Source organism: Triticum aestivum, chromosome 2A, assembly GCF_018294505.1.
Source record: "Triticum aestivum cultivar Chinese Spring chromosome 2A, IWGSC CS RefSeq v2.1, whole genome shotgun sequence".
Taxonomy (NCBI): Eukaryota; Viridiplantae; Streptophyta; class Magnoliopsida; order Poales; family Poaceae; genus Triticum; species Triticum aestivum.
Genome location: NC_057797.1, coordinates 107,920,140 through 107,937,608, shown reverse-complemented (window position 1 = coordinate 107,937,608; position 17,469 = coordinate 107,920,140). Strand labels below are relative to the sequence as shown.

At 46.2% G+C, this 17,469-nt stretch overlaps 1 long non-coding RNA gene across 1 annotated transcript; it reads right to left on the bottom strand.

Moving 5' to 3' along the window:
• Positions 1-14,963: 14,963 nt before the first annotated feature.
• On the bottom strand, positions 14,964-16,336 carry LOC123184946 (uncharacterized). Its single transcript, XR_006493127.1, has 3 exons — positions 15,965-16,336; positions 15,780-15,844; positions 14,964-15,303 (listed from the first exon to the last, which is right to left on the bottom strand). It is a non-coding gene; the product is annotated as an uncharacterized lncRNA (long non-coding RNA).
• Positions 16,337-17,469: the final 1,133 nt, after the last annotated feature.

Below are 17,469 nucleotides of genomic sequence, written 5' to 3'. Positions count from 1 at the left end.
CTTGTGATGTGGAAGAAATAAAAGTGACGGACTGCATAATAAAGGTCCATATTACAAGTGGCAATATACAGTGACGTTCTTTTGCATTAAGATTTCGTGCATCCAACCATAAAAGCACATGACAACCTCTGCTTCCCTCTACGAAGGGCCTATCTTTTATTCTTGTCTATTACTTCATATAAGAGTCACGGTGATCTTCACCTTTCCTTTTTACATTTTATCCTTTGGTAAGCACAATGTGTTGGAAAGATCCTAATATATATGGCTAATTGGATGTGGGTTTGCATGAACTATTATTGTTGACATTACCCTTGAGGTAAAAGGTTGGGAGGCAAAATTATAAGCCCCTATCTTTCTCTGTGTCTGATTAAAACTTCATAAACATAAATATCGTGTGAGTGTTAGAAATTATGAAACACTAAAAGATGGTTGAGTATGTGGACTTGTTGAGAAGCTCTTATATTGACTCTTTCCTATTATATGATAAATTGCAATTGCTTCAATGACTAAGATTATAGTTTGTTAGTTTTCAATGAAGTTTCTGATTCATACTTGAGTATGTGAATGAATTGTTACTTTAGCATAAGAGATTATATGAAAATATATGTGATGTTGTTCTAAGAATGATCATGATGCCCTCATGTCCGTATTTTATTTTATCGACACCTCTATCTCTAAACATGTGGACATATTTTTCGATTTCGGCTTTCGCTTGAGGACAAGCGAGGTCTAAGCTTGGGGGAGTTGATACGTCCATTTTGCATCATGCTTTTATATTAATATTTATTGCATTATGGGCTGTTATTACACATTATGTCACAATACTTATGCCTATCCTATCTTATTTTACAAGGTTTACATGAAGAGCGGGAATGCCGGCAGCTGGAATTCTGGGCTGGAAAAGAGCAAATATCAGATACCTATTCTGCACATCTCCAAAAGTCCTGACACTTCACGCGAGCACGTTTTAGAATATATAAAAAATATTGGGCGAAAGAAGTACCAGAGGGGGCCACCCACTGTCCACAAGGGTGGGGGGCGCGCCCTACCCCCCTGGGCGCGTCCCCTGCCTCGTGGGCCCCCTGGTAGCCCTCTGATGCCCATCTTTGGCTATATTTTTTTTGAACCAGGCTTCACCCATTTCCATTGCAAATGAACGGAAATACAATAGTTCCAGGAACGACAGGAAGAGGGAAAGATGAGAGTGAGTTCGGGCATTATCAGGAAACCCACCACACAGGCTCGCCATCAAAATGAGTGTCGTGGGGCGAAAACCTGATAACACCAATCCACAGTCTAACCAAAAGCTAACAACCTATTACAAAATCCCATCCAGCTAGGCTGGAGGGATGACGGCAAATATCCAAAGCCAACCACATGGGGACCGCATCAGCATCAGTTATCCAAAGGAGCAACCCGCCACTGGGAGAAGAGAAGTAGCTGACATCTTCTACTCGCTCTCGATCGGTCGACGCATCGCATTGCACATCTTCATCAGACTCATTGTGCCCGCCCTGATCATCTCTGCGCCTCCCTGCAGCTCCTTGACTCCTCCTTCATTTTGAAGACCTGCCCAATAAATGAGAAAGGAGCACATGGAGAAAAAAATTTCAAAAGGAGTTTTGATTTTTTTCTCAAAGGTAGCTCAATTACGAGCAAGCCAGATAGCCCAGCACGGGGCAGCCAGGCCAACAGTGTAGTATTTCTCTCCTCTAGGCAGGAAGATGTTGCACCAAGTATAATATTGCCAGTAATTATTCAGGCACCTATCAGTTCCCAGGGCCATCCTAATACAGCGCCACACTACTTTAGCAATGGTAAAAGTAAGAAACAAGTGCTGGGATGTTTCAATACTATCACAGAAAGAGCAGCTATGGTTACCAGACCATCTTCGTTTTTTCATGACCTATCTAGTAAGGACATCGTCTTGAGACATTTGCCACATAAAAAAATTGATCTTGAGGGAGATGTTGGCTTTCCAGATCCATTTATAATGACACCCACTAAGGGGTTTTTCTAGCCATTTGTACATGGATTTGGTAGAGAACTTCCGATTTGTTAGCCCCTAGGTAACGACATCACCTCCTTGAGTCAACGAGATGCTTGCAATAGTGTCTCTGATATCTTTCCATTGGTCCAACATATCTGAGGAGAGTCTCCTACGGAAGAGCGTTTGCACATCAACACAGCCAAACTTATCCATGGTACAGTCTTGGTTGTTGCAAATGTCAAACAGCAGGGGATGTTGATCTTGAAACGGGCTCCGGTCACCAATGGGATCTTTTCAGATCCTGGTGAGGTTCCCAGATTTGGTATTTATCTTCCTACCAACCATACACAAGTTTTGGACTTTAAGAAGCGATTTCCAACAGGGGGAGTCTGAGAATCTGGGTCCAACCGAGGCCACCGATTTGTTTTTCGGGTATCGTGCTCTCACGATATCCTGCCACAACCCTTTTGGGTTTCCAATTTCCACCACCACTTAACCATCAAGATGGTATTTTGCTTCCTCAAGTCCTTCACCCCCAGCCCCCCTTTATCTCTAGATCTGCAAATCCTCTCCCACCTAACCATGTGGTATATTTTCTTCTTATTGCACCCCTGCCAGAAAGTTTTCTTCTGTGCTTATCGAGCTTCTCAATAAAAGTTTTGTTCATCAGCCACATGGACATGTGGTACAGGGAAATCTGTGTGAGAACAGAGTCTAACAGCGTCAACCTCCCTCCCATGGAGGCAGCATTCCCAATCCAAGCTTCAAATCTTTTGAGGTATTTGGTCACAATAAACTCCCAATCAGAGTTCCTTAGGGTAGTGTAACTAACTGGCATGCCAAGATATTTAATAGGAAAATTTCCAACATCACAATTAAACAGATCAACATATTGTTTCGTAATATTCTCATCACCCCCCACATTAAGTACCTCACTTTTTTGAAAGTTAACTTTGATCCCTAACATCATTTCAAACATATATAACAGCAACTTCGAGTTCATAGCCTTATCTACATCATGTTCAAGGCAAATAATGGTGTCGTTGGTGTATTGCAACACCGCGACCCCATTGGGAATGAGATCAGATGCCAAACCAACCAGAAAATTGATTTTCTAGGCATTAGTGATCATCTTAGCAAGATAGTCAGCAGCTAAGTTAAACAAAAAGGGAGAGTGCGGATCCCCTTGTCTAACCCCTTTTGCACTTTTAAAATACGGCTCCACATCGTTGTTAAGTTTGATACTCACCGTCCCATTGTGTAGGACTTGTTTCATCCATCCACACCAGGTTTCACTAAAGCCTCGTTGTTTATGACATTCTAACAAGAAGTCCCAGTTCACCTTGTCGTAGGCTTTTTCAAAATCCAGTTTCAACACCACCCCCACTTTTTTCTTTACATGAGTATAATTCAGTATCTCATGCAAGGAGAGGACACCATCCATGATATTCCTCCCTTTAACAAAAGTGTTTTGGGTTGAACTAATCAATTTGTCAGCATATCTCTCCACCCTACGATCGAGCACTTTAGTGATCAATTTGTATGGGCATCTTAGTAGACAAATAGGCCTAAACTGCTGTATCTTGTTTGCCCCAGCACTCTTGGGGAGGAGTGTGATCACACCATAGTTAAGGCGTTGCACATCTAGTGTTCCTTTATGGAAGTGTTCAAACAGAGACATAATGTCGTGTTTAACAATCTCCCAGCAAATCTGATAAAATTCAACAGGAATGTTATCAGGGCCCGGTGCTCTATTAGGTGCCATGGAAAATAAAGCTTCTTTCACCTCTTCCTCAGTAAATGCACGGCAAAGATCAGCATTTTCACTTGCATTAAGTTTTTCCTGGTCTTCCCAGGTATCAGGATCAAGATGAAACATATTGCCAGGCGCGGGGCCAAAAATATCTTTATAGAATTCAATGGCATGAGCAATCAGGTTATCCGTGCCTTCAATCTCCACATCACCTACCTTAAGGGAATGGCTTGTGTTTTTCCTCTTCCGCCCATTAGCAATTTTATGATAGTAATCACTATTGAGATCACCTTTCAATAACCAACATGCATGGGATTGTTGCAGCCAAAAAAGTTCCTCATTAATCAGCAACTCATGCAACTCAGTACACACATCCATCTTGATGCTGTACATTTCAGGGGACAAGGGTCCATTTTCCTCTAGCTCTTCTAATATAGCCAGCTCAACCCTAAGCTCTTCTTTTCTTCTTTTGTCATGGCCATATTTATTCGACACCCACCCTTTAAAGTAGGTCTTGAATCTTTTCAACTTGATATTTAAGATATCAATAGGGTCAGATGCATGGACCTTCCTAGCCCAGATTCTACTGACTGTTGGTATGAACATCTCATCTTTGATCCAAGCAAGGTTAAAACGGAATTCCCAAGGTTTGGGGGCCCCACGCCCCTCCTCACCAGATGAAAGTAGGAGAGGATTATGGTCCGAGATATCCCGAACCAGTTTTCTAACAGACACCAATGGGAAAAGTTCTTCCCAGCCCTCAAACATCAGGGTACGGTCAAGTTTCTCCAAAGTTGGGTGGGCCTGGTTATTCGACCAAGTGTATTTCCCCCCACTAATGTGGATTTCTCTCAAAGCTAGCGCTTGATGATGGAGTTAAAAAGATCTGTCGATCTACTATGACTCATCTTCTTATTTTTCTCATTTTCATGCCTAAGGATATTAAAGTCCCTCCTCCTACAATATAGGGTATATTCATGTTGCCACACATAGCAGCTAGCTCCACTAAAAATTCTTCTTTGTACTCCTCATGTGTTGAGCCATAGGCCACCAGCAAACCCCGGTCTTTCTTCTTTTTCTTATCATGAATGTTCAACTGCAAGATATATTTACCCTTACAGCAGGAAATAAGGTCCATAGTGTCCAGTCTAACCCCCCCCCCCCCCCAGGGTACCACCCGATTTTCCTATAGATGGGATCCATTCCCAATGAAACATGCCAAAGGGGTCAATTTTTCTGAGACATTTACGGGTGAAATCCTTCTTCATAGTCTCTTGCAATCCAATAAAGTCCGGGGAAAGGTCACTGACCAGATCAGAGAGGCAGGTGGCCATCCCTTTCTTGCCTGCCCCTCTGCAGTTCCAAATGAGGCCTCTCATTTGGAACGTTTTTATGGAATTTGGATCGAGTAGCCCTACCAGGAGGCATAGGAGGGCTACAATGAGTTTCCACTAAGGAGTTTTTCTTATTATAACTTCTAGTCACGGGTCTGGCTATCTTAACATTGGATTTTCTTTTAGGATTCCCTTTCTTCTGTTTGCTAGCAGAGATCAGATCATGCATAACATCTTCTTGGTCCAGCCAGGTTCGATCGACCTTTGCTGAGTTACCAAGGCTATTAGTAACAATGATATCCTCATTATAACCCTCAGTTTTATCCCCTTTCCTTTCCTTTCCAATTAAATTTTCTCTAACATTTTCAAGCTCCCTAAGCACATTAACACAAGCAAAATCATTATCAGGAATGATAACTCCCATCCCCGCAGCTCTATTCATCAATTTAGTATTAGATAGAGTAGCGAAATAATTTTTGCATGGTTTTTGATTTTTACCTCCTAGGTCTCTCTGTTGAGCAAGACGAATGGCTTTGGCTTCAATGTTCTCGTGCACCCCACAAGCATTGCGCTTGCTGAGTCTTGGAGCTGCTTCATGCGCAAGTGGAGGAGTGAGAATCACCTCATCACCACATTCAGGAGAAGGTAATTGAACCACATAGTCATTGGATATCTTCAAACCTGAGTCCACGTCGCCCTTCACCTCCACAACCTGAGCAGAGTTAGTAACTGCATCAGCATATGATAAAGATCGACAGGCTACAGGTGTTTTTGTTACCTGAACTTCCTTAAACTCCATCTCAGGTTCACAAATTTTATCAGGCACAACAAGCTCAGTAGACATAATCCAGTTTGATGTGTCATGGCCTTCATTTTCTCCAGCATTTCTTTGTTCTTTGGCCATGGTTTCAATGAGCAGAGAGGAATCCGCCTCGCTTTCAGATTCTGAGGCATCATGTTCCAATGGTGATAGACGACAGGTCTTGCCACCACGAGTCGATGCTCCCCCTTTAGTATTATCCTAGGACTCAGAGCCATCATCTCCTTTCTCCTGATCAGCCTGTTTGCGTTTAGGGGTCTGATCAGGTTTAGATGTATCCCCTCTGGTCATCTCAGCAACCTTCTCAGCGCACACGGGATTCTTAACAAGAACTTCCTCAACCTCATAAGTGAACTTGTAGAAACGCCCCCCCCCCCCCAACACCCCTTCAGCCATGGTAGGGAGATGGTCAATAGAGCGACAACCAATTTTAGCTCTGACTGACAAGGGACAATTTATGGTGGACATATCCACCTCCAGAGTGATACCCACAAGCCCCCCGGCATAAGCAATTGTTTTATCACACCTTTTGTTAGGGGGAATGCGCCCAATCCTAACCCAAGCAATTTCTAGGAGTCCCTCAGAGTCAATATCCTTAGACCAGGGTAAGAACTTAACAGTAAAACCACATTTCTTGAGTCTAACATGTTCAACAAACAGAGCACGATCAACCTCTCTAGGATTAGGCATTCTCATGACAAACTTTTGAGGAGCAAAGAACCTAGCAGAACATCTCCACCCTTGCCCCACATAAACGCTCATCTCATGTCCAATGTCTTTGGTTTGAGCAGATCCCTCAACAATAGTAACTACTACATTGTAGATCCTCTCCCTAGTCTGTCTATCAACACTGAAATCAGGAATATAAAAGAAACCCTGCCCTTTGCTCTGAAAAGAGCACATACTAGGAACGAACTCCCATGGCAGAAACTCAGTACAGATCACAGCAAGGTGTCCTTTCTCCCTACATCTATCACACAGAGCTTGAGGGCACCTAGCAGTAGTATGCCCTCTCAGATTGCAGATCTGTCAGGGTTCAGGGGGTGGGGGAACAATGTTACCAGCAAGCAGAGGAGGATCACACAGACGGGGCGGGGGATCGCCCCCACGGGGCTCATTCATGCTCTCTTCGTCCCCACCCTGCCGTTCCTGGTGAGCTTGAGCATTCTACTTGCCCGGATCACGTTGTCCCACTTGTCGAACCCAGTACCCCCGGATCTAGAGCCTCTCGGCGTCGAGGAGGCCCTGATCTCCGTCTTGCGCTTCCAGACGTTGACATCGAGACCACGGCCACGGTCGCCTCTGCGGTCGAGTCTCCCGGCTCCCCGCCCGTGGTGCCCAGCCCCGAACCCATCTCCCCTTATGTCGCAGGAGGGAGGAGGGAGCGTGGAAGCAGCGGCAACCTGGGCGAACGAACAAAGATCCCCGTGGATTTTCCCCTCCCACCACTCGTATGATTGATGAACCCTAGATCTGACTCTCGTCGGCGCGTCCCAAAAGTGGGAGAGGCTCTCTCTGAGATCTAGAATGGGGGAAGGAGGCCGCGCAACTCGCTTTATGTATGTGTCGTGCGCGGAAACCCTAGTGTCAGGCACGCCATGGTGGTCCGATTTCTCCTCACCCACGTGGCAAGCATCCGGTTTGTGGTAGACCAGTCCACGCCCGAGAATTCCAGGCCCCCCGGTCAGGGGTGGGGGATGGACCCCCACGCGGGCCCGCTTGAGATTCTCACCGACTGCATCACCGGTCGGCGGCGCGAATCCTGCGCCCGTCAACGAGCACGCGCCATTGGAGTCCGTCTCCGGGATCCTATCTCGAACCCTAGCGAAGTGGCAGGGAAATGAGACAATATCTCCAATGCCGAACGACTCACCCTCGCGGAGGAAGCGCACGTCCACCGTGACCCCGCACTCGTCGATGAGGACCAGGTGGAGCGCCTCGCAGCGGAGCCAAAGCACGTCGTCGTCCAGCGAGATTTGCCGCGCCATCACGAGATCCGGCGCGAACCAGACCCGCCACCGCGCATCGCCTGCGCCGCGCGAGCCACCTGCGGTGCTCGCACCTCGCGAGTCCCCCGCGCCGCCCGCGTAATACGAATCCCCCGCGCCGCCCGTTCCGCTCGCGTCGCGTGAGTCGCGTGTGTCGCCCGCCGTCGCGTACCAACACGATCTCTACCTGACCTCCCATCTTTTGCTATGTGGAGTCTTTCGTCGAGGAAAAAATGAGAAGCAAGCTCACGGGACGAAACTCCGCCGCCACGAGGTGGAACCTTGGCGGAACCAATCTAGGGCTCCGGTAGAGCTGTTCTGCCGGGAAACTTCCCTCTGGGAGGGGGAGATCATCACCATCGTCATCACCATCGATCCTCTCATCGGGAGGGGGTCAATCTCCATCAACATCTTCACCAGCACCATCTCATCTCAAACCCTAGTTCATCTCTTGTATATAATCTTTGTATCCAAACCTCAGATTGGTACCTGTGGGTTGCTAGTAGTATTGATTACTCCTTATAGTTGATGCTAGTTGGTTTACTTGGTGGAAGATCATATGTTCAAATCCATTATGCATATTAATACCCCTCTGATTATGAACATGAATATGTTTTGTGAGTAGTTACGTTTGTTCCTAAGGACATGGGAGAAGTCTTGCTATAAGTAGTCATGTGAATTTGGTATTCGTTCGATATTTTGATGAGATGTATGTTGTCATCCCTCTAGTGGTGTCATGTGAACGTCGACTACATGACACTTCACCATTGTTTGGGCCTAGAGGGAGGCATTGGGAAGTAATAAGTAGATGATGGGTTGCTAGAGTGACAGAAGCTTAAACCCTAGTTTATGCGTTGCTTAGTAAGGGGCTGTTTTGGATCCATATGTTTCATGTTATGGTTAGGTTTACCTTAATACTTATATTGTAGTTACGAATGCTTGCAATAGGGGTTAATCATAAGTGGGATGCTTGTCCAAGTAAGGACAGTACCCAAGCACCGGTCCACCCACATATAAAATTATCAAAGTACCGAACGTGAATCATATGAACGTGATGAAAACTAGCTTGACAATAATTCGCATGTGTCCTCGGGAGCTCTTTACTTTATATAAGAGTTTGTACAGGCTTGTCCTTTGCTACAAAAAGGATTGGGCCATCTTGCTGCACCTTATTTACTTGCATTACTTGTTACTCGTTACAAATTATCTTATCACAAAACTATCAGTTCGATAATTTCAGTGCTTGTAGAGAATACCTTACTAAAAACTACTTATCATTTCCTTCTGCTCCTTGTTGGGTTCGACACTCCTACTTATCGAAAAGGCTACGATAGATCCCCTACACTTGTGGGTCATCAATATCATATTACTTGAGTTTATGGGTTCTGCATGATTTAAATACTTTGTGTGGTGAAGATAGAGCATAGCCAGACTATATGATTTTTTAGGGATAACTTTCTTTGGCCATGTTATTTTGAGAAGACATAATTGCTTAGTTAGTATGCTTGAAGTATTATTATTTTTATGTCAACATTAAACTTTTGTCTTGAATCTTTCGGATCTGAATATTCATGCCACAATAAAGAGAATTACATTGAGAATTATGCTAGGTAGCATTCCACATCAAAAATTCTGTTTTTATCATTTACCTACTCGAGGACGAGCAGGAATTAAGCTTGGGGATGCTTGATACGTCTCCAACGTATGTATAATTTTTGATTGTTCCATGCTATTATATTATCTATTTTGGATGTTAATGGGCTTTATTTTACACTTTTATATTATTTTTGGGACTAACCTACTAACCCAAGGCCCAGTGCAAATTGTTTTTTTCCTATTTCAGTGTTTCGCAGAAAAGGAATATCAAACGGAATCCAAACGAAATGAAATCTTCGGGAGAGTTTTTGGAACAAACGTGATCCAGAGGACTTGGAGTGGACGTCAATCAATCAACGAGGAGTCCACGAGGCAAGGGGGCGCGCCCTCCCCCCTCGTGGGCCCCTCGTGGCTCAACCGACCTACTTCTTCCTCCTATGTATACTCATATACCCTAAAAACATCCAGGAGCACCATGAAACCCTATTTCCACCGCCGCAACCTTCTATACCCAAGAGATCCCATCTTGGGGCCTTTTCTAGAGCTTCGCCGGAGGGGGCATCGATCACGAAGGGCCTCTACATCAACTCCATGGCCCCTCCGATGATGTATGAGTAGTTTACTTCAGACCTTCGTGTCCATATTTATTAGCTAGATGGCTTCTTCTCTCTCTTTGAATCTCAATACAAATTTCTCCTTGATCTTCTTGGAGATCTATTCGATGTAACTTCTTTTGCAGTGTGTTCGTCGAGATTCGATGAATTGTGGGTTTATGATGAAGTCTATCTATGAACAATATTTGATTCTTCTCTGAAAGCTTTTATGTATGATTGGTTATCTTTGTAAGTCTCTTCAAATTATCAGTTTGGTTTGGCCTACTAGATTGATCTTTCTTGCAATGGGAGAAGTGCTTAGCTTTGGGTTCAATCTTGTGGTGCTCGATCCTAGTGACAGAAAGGGAAACGACATGTATTGTATTGTTGCCATCGAGGATAAAACGATGGGGTTTATATCATATTGCTTGAGTTTATCCATCTACATCATGTCATCTCACCTAATGTGTTACTCTGTTCTTATGAACTTAATACTCTAGATGCATGTTGGATAGCGGTCGATGTGTGGAGTAATAGTAGTAGATGCAGGCAGGAGTCGGTCTACTTGTCACGGACGTGATGCATATATACATGATCATGCCTAGATATTCTCATAAGTATTCGCTTTTCTATCAATTGCTCGACAGTAATTTGTTCACCCACCGTAATACTTATGCTATCTTGAGAGAAGCCACTAGTGAAACCTATGGCCCCCGGGTCTATTCTCCATTATATTAATCTTCCGTCAACAGGATATTTCTATTACCTTTTATTCTGCAATCTTTACTTTTAATCTTTATCATAAAAATACCAAAAATATTATCTTATCATCTCTCTCAGATCTCACTCTCGTAAGTGACCGTGAAGGGATTGACAACCCCTTTATCGCTTTGGTTGCGAGGTTCTTATTTGTTTGTGTAGGTACGAGGGACTTGTGTGTGGCCTCCTACTGGATTGATACATTGGTTCTCAAAAACTAAGGGATACTTACACTATTTTGCTGCATCACCCTTTCCTCTTCAAGGGAAAACCAACGCAGTGCTCAAGAGGTAGCAGCGAGTTCTTTTGCAGACAGAGTCACTAAGTGCACGTGTGCTAAAATCCAAGTATCATCCCACTTGCGACTTCCTGAATGCAGAGTTGGGATCGAATCCATCGCAGATTTGGAGATCAGTTTTAGAAGGACGTGATGTCCTCGTACAGGGCCTCATCCATCATATTGGAGATGGTCAATCAACACAAATTTGGCAGCATAACTGACTCCCTAGGCCATCAAACATGCGTCCCATTGTATCCCGAGTACCTAATCCACCAAAGTATGTTGGCGAGCTGATCTTACCGGGGGCGGAATGGGATCATGCAACCATTGCGGATGTTTTTCTCCCCACTGATGCGGCAGCGATTTTGAATATACCTTTATGTACGCGACATATTGAAAATTTGTGGTCCTGGGTTCATGAGAAGAACGGAGTTTTCTCAGTTCGTTCAGCTTATTGTATGCTCATTGACACGAAGATGAGGCGGGAAGCCTGGCTTGAGGGTCGGTCTGATTCGTTGAATACGGAGAAGGAGCAAAAATCTTGGATGAAGCTTTGGAAAATAGATGTTCCTTCTAAGGTTAAAATCTTCTTATGGAGGCTCGCACAACAGTTTATCCCTACCTTCGATCTATTGCATGACCGTAACATGTCAACAACGACGAGTTGCGGGCTGTGTGGAGCCGAGGATTCGTGGCAGCATTCACTACTCCATTGTATTGTGGCACGTTGTGTCTGGGCACTCCAAGATCCTGAACTGGTGGAAGCTTTGAACAATACCAAGGAACCTGATGCGAAGAGGTGGATCTTTTCTCTAATAGATATGTTATCTATGGATGAATTCACGCAGGTACTAGTGACACTATGGTCAATCTGGTATGTGAAAAGGCATGCCTTGCACAAACATGTTTTCCAAAGCCCTCAAGCGACACATAACTTTATCATGAAGTACGTGAGGGAACTAAAGGATTGTAAGCCAAAGAAGACCACGGTGGCTCCTGAGCCACGTCGTCAAGGGCGGCGAAGGTGGATCCCTCCACCTCTTGGGATGGCGAAAATTAGAGTGGATGGTGCAGTCGCACGTGATCTCAATGAAGGTGCATTTAGTGTAGTTTGCAAGGATTCAGCCGGAACATATATGGGATCTTCAGTCATCCGGACTAGGGAATTTGTGATCTAGCCACTCTGGAGGCGTTAGCATGTCGTGAAGCTCTGCGCTAGCCACGGATCTTGCGCTATCACATGTGCTGGTGGCCTCCCAAGGTGTGATTCATGATATCAAGAACAATACTGGAGGAGTTTATGCAAGCATCATAAAAGAGATTTTGGAAACATCTAGGAATTTTCAGCATTGTACATTCATCTTCGAAGGGCGAGAGTCTAATTTTGAGGCACATAGACTCGCTAAACATGCTTTTGGTCTCTTAAACCCGCCTGACTTACATTGTATCCCCATAAACTTGTTTACTCAATAAAGTAAAGTATGTTTAGACTAAAAAAATGTTTCCCCAAAGCCTGGCCTAGTGGAGGCTGCGTGAGGGCATGCAAGCTCTGGCCATGTTCTGCACCATATTTGGTTGCCCGCAAAATTCCAACCTGCAACCTCTTCATGTAGTGTAAATTGCACTGATCCGGGCATGCATAGGAGGAGACAATCGATTTGAGCGTTCTCCGGAGCCTGTTTGAGTGGTGCCTTTGTTTCTTGCGGGTGTGTTTCTTCCTGCGGCCCATGCAACCAAATAGCTCGGATTTGGCCTCTCAGAGCAAACACACCCAAAGTGTTTTACCGAAAAAGATTTTCCCCTGTTTTGTATACAAAGCAACCAACCAAACCATACATGGATAGATGTTGGGGCGGAAGCAGCATAGTCACGCCCAAAAAAACGACAGAGAAAGAGCAAAATAAACAAATGCCAACAACAGCAGATCAACAAAAACGGAGAAGCCTCACGATCGTTGCGCCCACCGGGATCTTCCACTAGGTTTCAAGACTCCGAAGCGCCGACACTTATCAACACCTCCAAGAAGGATCGCGACGAAGACGATGTTGCTGCCAAGGGTTTCCCCCGGTACACGACGAGGCGAGAGGAAGGGTAACACACCCAAAGTGTTTAGCCTCGCCCATTCTATCTATTAGAAGGGAAAGAGGGATGGTAGAATAATTTGTTGTTTTTATTGGTTGAGCCTCGTGGGCATATATATAAGAGTACATGATCTACTTGGAGTACGAGGCAAGCCAGAATATTTCCTAGTCTAACCTATGTTTCCTAATACAATCACGTTACTCAACATCCCCCCGCAGTCACAACGGTAGTGACGCAGACGATGAGACTGGAGAAGAATCCGAAGGCAAGTCGACGGACACCCCTCCACAGTCGTAACGGTCGACGCATCGCGGAGTCGTGGCTGGAGTGGAAACCAACAAGGTTGCTCAAGCAGGCGGTAGCCCTTTGTGCCGTTTGTCGATGTAGCCGAGAGCCGAGGGTGGTGTAGCCATGATCGAGGTAGCTGTGCGAAGAATGTCGTGGTCGATGTCGAGTCGGGGTGGCCGGTGTCGAGGAAGTCGCCGTGGAGCCGCGGGCGCAAGGGGGCGCCGAGTTAGCATGGGCGTAGTGGTGTCGAAGTAGGGGTGCGCCGGGAAGAAAATGTTGTTGACGACGCGTCGCGACGGGTTTGCCAAGCCCAGGGACACATCATGGACGAAGGCACGCACCGGTGTTGCTAGCACCGGACATGCGTAAACGAACGAAGACGAAGTTGACAAAGCGCCGACCAAGCTTGCCAGGCCCGGGGACACGTCGTGGATGAAGGCACGCATCGGTGTTGCCAGCACCGGGCATGCATAGACGAGGGGCCTGCACTAGCTGTATGCCATGTCGGAGAAGTCGGAGGGGCCAGCAGAGAAGAACTCGACGACGATTGCGGCGTCCATCGGCGCGGGGCCGATGTCACCAACGGTGGTCAGAGTAGACGAAGTGGTCGGGGTAGATGACGGCGACGCTGGCGACGGGCTGGTGCTGGACAAAGACGAAGGAGGTGGACGGGCTGGTGCTGGACGAAGACGAAGGAGGTGGACGGGCGTGATTGACCGCCGCATGGCACGAGGCCGCCGTGTCGGGGTGATGCAGGAGTCCCGGTCGGAACAGGGCGAAGACGGCCGGCGTAGATCGACGGGTGGGCCGGCGCGGAACGGCGGCGGTGAAGGGCCGACGCATGACGCGAGGCCGCCGGGTCGCTGAAGAAGCCGGCCGATCGCGCCGGTGTTGGAGTAGAGGCGCACGGGGTCGACGACGGCGGTGGGCGACGCAAACCGGATCACATAGACCGGAAAACCAACAAGTAGACGCCGATCAAAGCGACCGGTGAGAGAGAAAAACCCGGATCAAAGGATCGGGAAAAAAGACTCTTTAGGGCAGCCGGCCAACACGGCCGACGGACAAACCCTAGGTACGGGCGGCGCGGCCCCCGGCGGCGATCATGGAGACCGACCACCCCGGGGGCGGCGCGCAGGTGCGAAAGCGGCGGCGGCTAGGGTTTAGAATCGACTTGCGATAGATATCATGTTAGAAGGGAAAGAGGGATGGTGGAATAATTCGTTATTTTTATTGCTTGAGCATCGTGGGCATATATATAGGAGTATATGATCTACTTGGAGTACAAGGCAAGTCAGAATATTTCCTAGTCTAACATATGTTTTCTAATACAATCACGTTACTCAACACTATCGTTTTTTATTAGTTTTTATGTTATGTCGATTTTTGTCAGGAGCAAGCGCTGACATGTTTTGGTTGCGAAAACTAAAAAAAACTTGTATCAGGGACATCTCTTCAGTTTCAAGAAAGTAAAAAAAACTGGATAAAAGCATTGGACTTCTCTTAATAGAAATGGCATAGCACACAATCTTACAGTAACCTCCACACGTATACGAATTTACACTTGAATAATCCCCCATTTTGATGGGTTCTAAGTTCTAATTTGTCGATGAGCTAATAAATCTTCTGTACATCATATACTATATATATGACGTGCGTCTGGGCGAGCTGAGGGTCTGAACTTTGACATGGCACGATCATGTCCCGGGCGCCTTGGGAGTGTGACGATCGTTTGGGCCTGAACCCGGGTAGTCGGTCGTCTGCAGAGCCATCCTCCCGAACATTTCCTCCACGATCGCGTCGCTCTCCCTCCTATTGCCCTGCATCATTTTGACCTGTTTCAGCAATATGATTGATTGATTGATTCATTGATTACCTAGCAAGAGCTTTGATCCGGGAGCAGTAGATCGCCTGAACCCAAATACATAGTACAGTACTACAGTTCTCTGAATATGGTTTATGATTTCATCAAGTGATTTAGATCTAGCAATGCCCGCGTTGATGTACAATAAACTACAATTATGTTGCGCTCAAACACCAAATCACGTGGCCTCGTCACCAAGAATCACACTGTCAGATTACTAAAAAAATGCGGACTTAGTTGGACAATGACACGGCTTGTTTTTATCTTTTCTTTACTCTCCTTTTCTATTCTGAAGAGATATAGATGGACTCGTCGTTTCCCCCAGACTCATGATCAAGAAGCGATCGAGAACAGCGGGTGAACCCAAGCGAGAGGTAAATCTCAAGCCAGCCAACCGTGTTCAAGCAAGCAGTGGATCAAGCACGTACGCACCTCTCCTGAATCACCTCTAGCCCCACGGAACGTCGGAGCCTCCACTGCCATCATCCTGTAGCTCCCTGCACACACCCACATCAAAATCAGCACAGAAAGAGTTCACACCTCCAAGCGGCCTCCTGACCGGAAAAACCACCGGAGAAGTCGATGAGGTTCTTGAGGTGGAAGAAGGGATTGCTCACTCGTGAAGCGGGCGGCGTGGGAGGAGGCGACGAGGAGGTGCAGAGCGAGTAGGATCGCCAGCAAGCGGCCGGCCGCAGATCTCCACCCCATCACGACGTAGACGTGCTCCCTCGCCGACTCCGAGCAGCGAGTGCAGCAGTACCCCCGGGGCTATATAGCCGCGGCTGCGGCGATTGAGTTCGCGATGACGTTCGTTCCTGCCCTCCAAGAGGAGCTAATCATGGAGAGCACTGCGCTGAGGCTGGGTGAGAGAGACGCACGGGAAAGGGAAGTCTTTTTGAACGCACGTACGCCCACCTCGACGCAATTGGCTACCTACCGAACATACGTAGTACAGTAGATTTCATTATGCCTAGCGCTACGAGAGAGAGATAAGCGAAAAGTCTCGGGCTAGCTGAGCTAGTAGACGACCGATAATGGTGGCGTCGCAGCTTGCAGCTGAGTACTACGTAGACGGAAAGGTGAGCTTCCCAATGTCTCGATCTGCGCCCATATCCTCTCGAGTTTGGCAAAAATTTGGGCGATTGCTTTGGGTGGTCGTCGCTGTCAGTGTAGTGCGTCACTCACGCGGATAAACAGGGCTCGATCGAGATGATGGCTGAAAATATAGGCTGCTGGTGGTGGACACTGGGACTGCCCAACTATCTATGATTGATAACCAGGTCAACTCTGCTCATCATGCGATACAAGATTATAGTAACCACTAACCAAGATGATGCGAGTTAATTTGCACTAACTGGCAAACTGCTAATGACCTCTAGAACCGCCATGAGGCGTGCTAATTTGCTCTACCGAGTCCGCACAAGAACATCTCTTTCTCTCTGGACTGAAACATGTGGCAAGTGGTTTTGAACATTTTGTTTTCTCCTGATCAACTAACAGGAGTAGATAAATTGCGTCGAATTGTCAATGCATGCCCGAGCATTGGGACGTGAGCCGGCCATGATTGATTCATTCATTCATTCATGGGAGGGAGCTAGATTCTCCGGTTCATCACAGCAAGGCTGGCAGGGCTAAGCTACTCCGTTCAGTAGGTGCATTTATGACATTGAGGTTTTCAAAGTGGATTGATGGCCTAAGGCTGGTCATAGTGGGAAGTAACTTAGAGGGTGTTTGAATAGATTTTAGTCCCATGACTAAAAGTAGTGGGACTAAAATTTGTTAGCCTTATCCATACTTGGATCCAAATACTAAAGAGACTAAAATCAAGTTATTGAGCACTTATTATCCTCCAAACCCTCCAATCCAGAACTCGCATGTGTTAAAGGAGAGGAATTAAATGAGGAGAGAGAGGGCTAATACATATTCTAGTAGGTTTTCTATGACTAAAAATTTTTAGCCTCAAAGACTAGTCCTAGCCTCTCTTTAGTCAGGGATGCTTGGAATTTTAGCCTCTAAAAGAGACTATTTTTAGTCAGACTAAAAATAGTCCCTTGGATCCAAGCACCCTACTAGTGTCATGCATATGACACTAGTCTAAATTACTATCTTCATAATGCAAAGT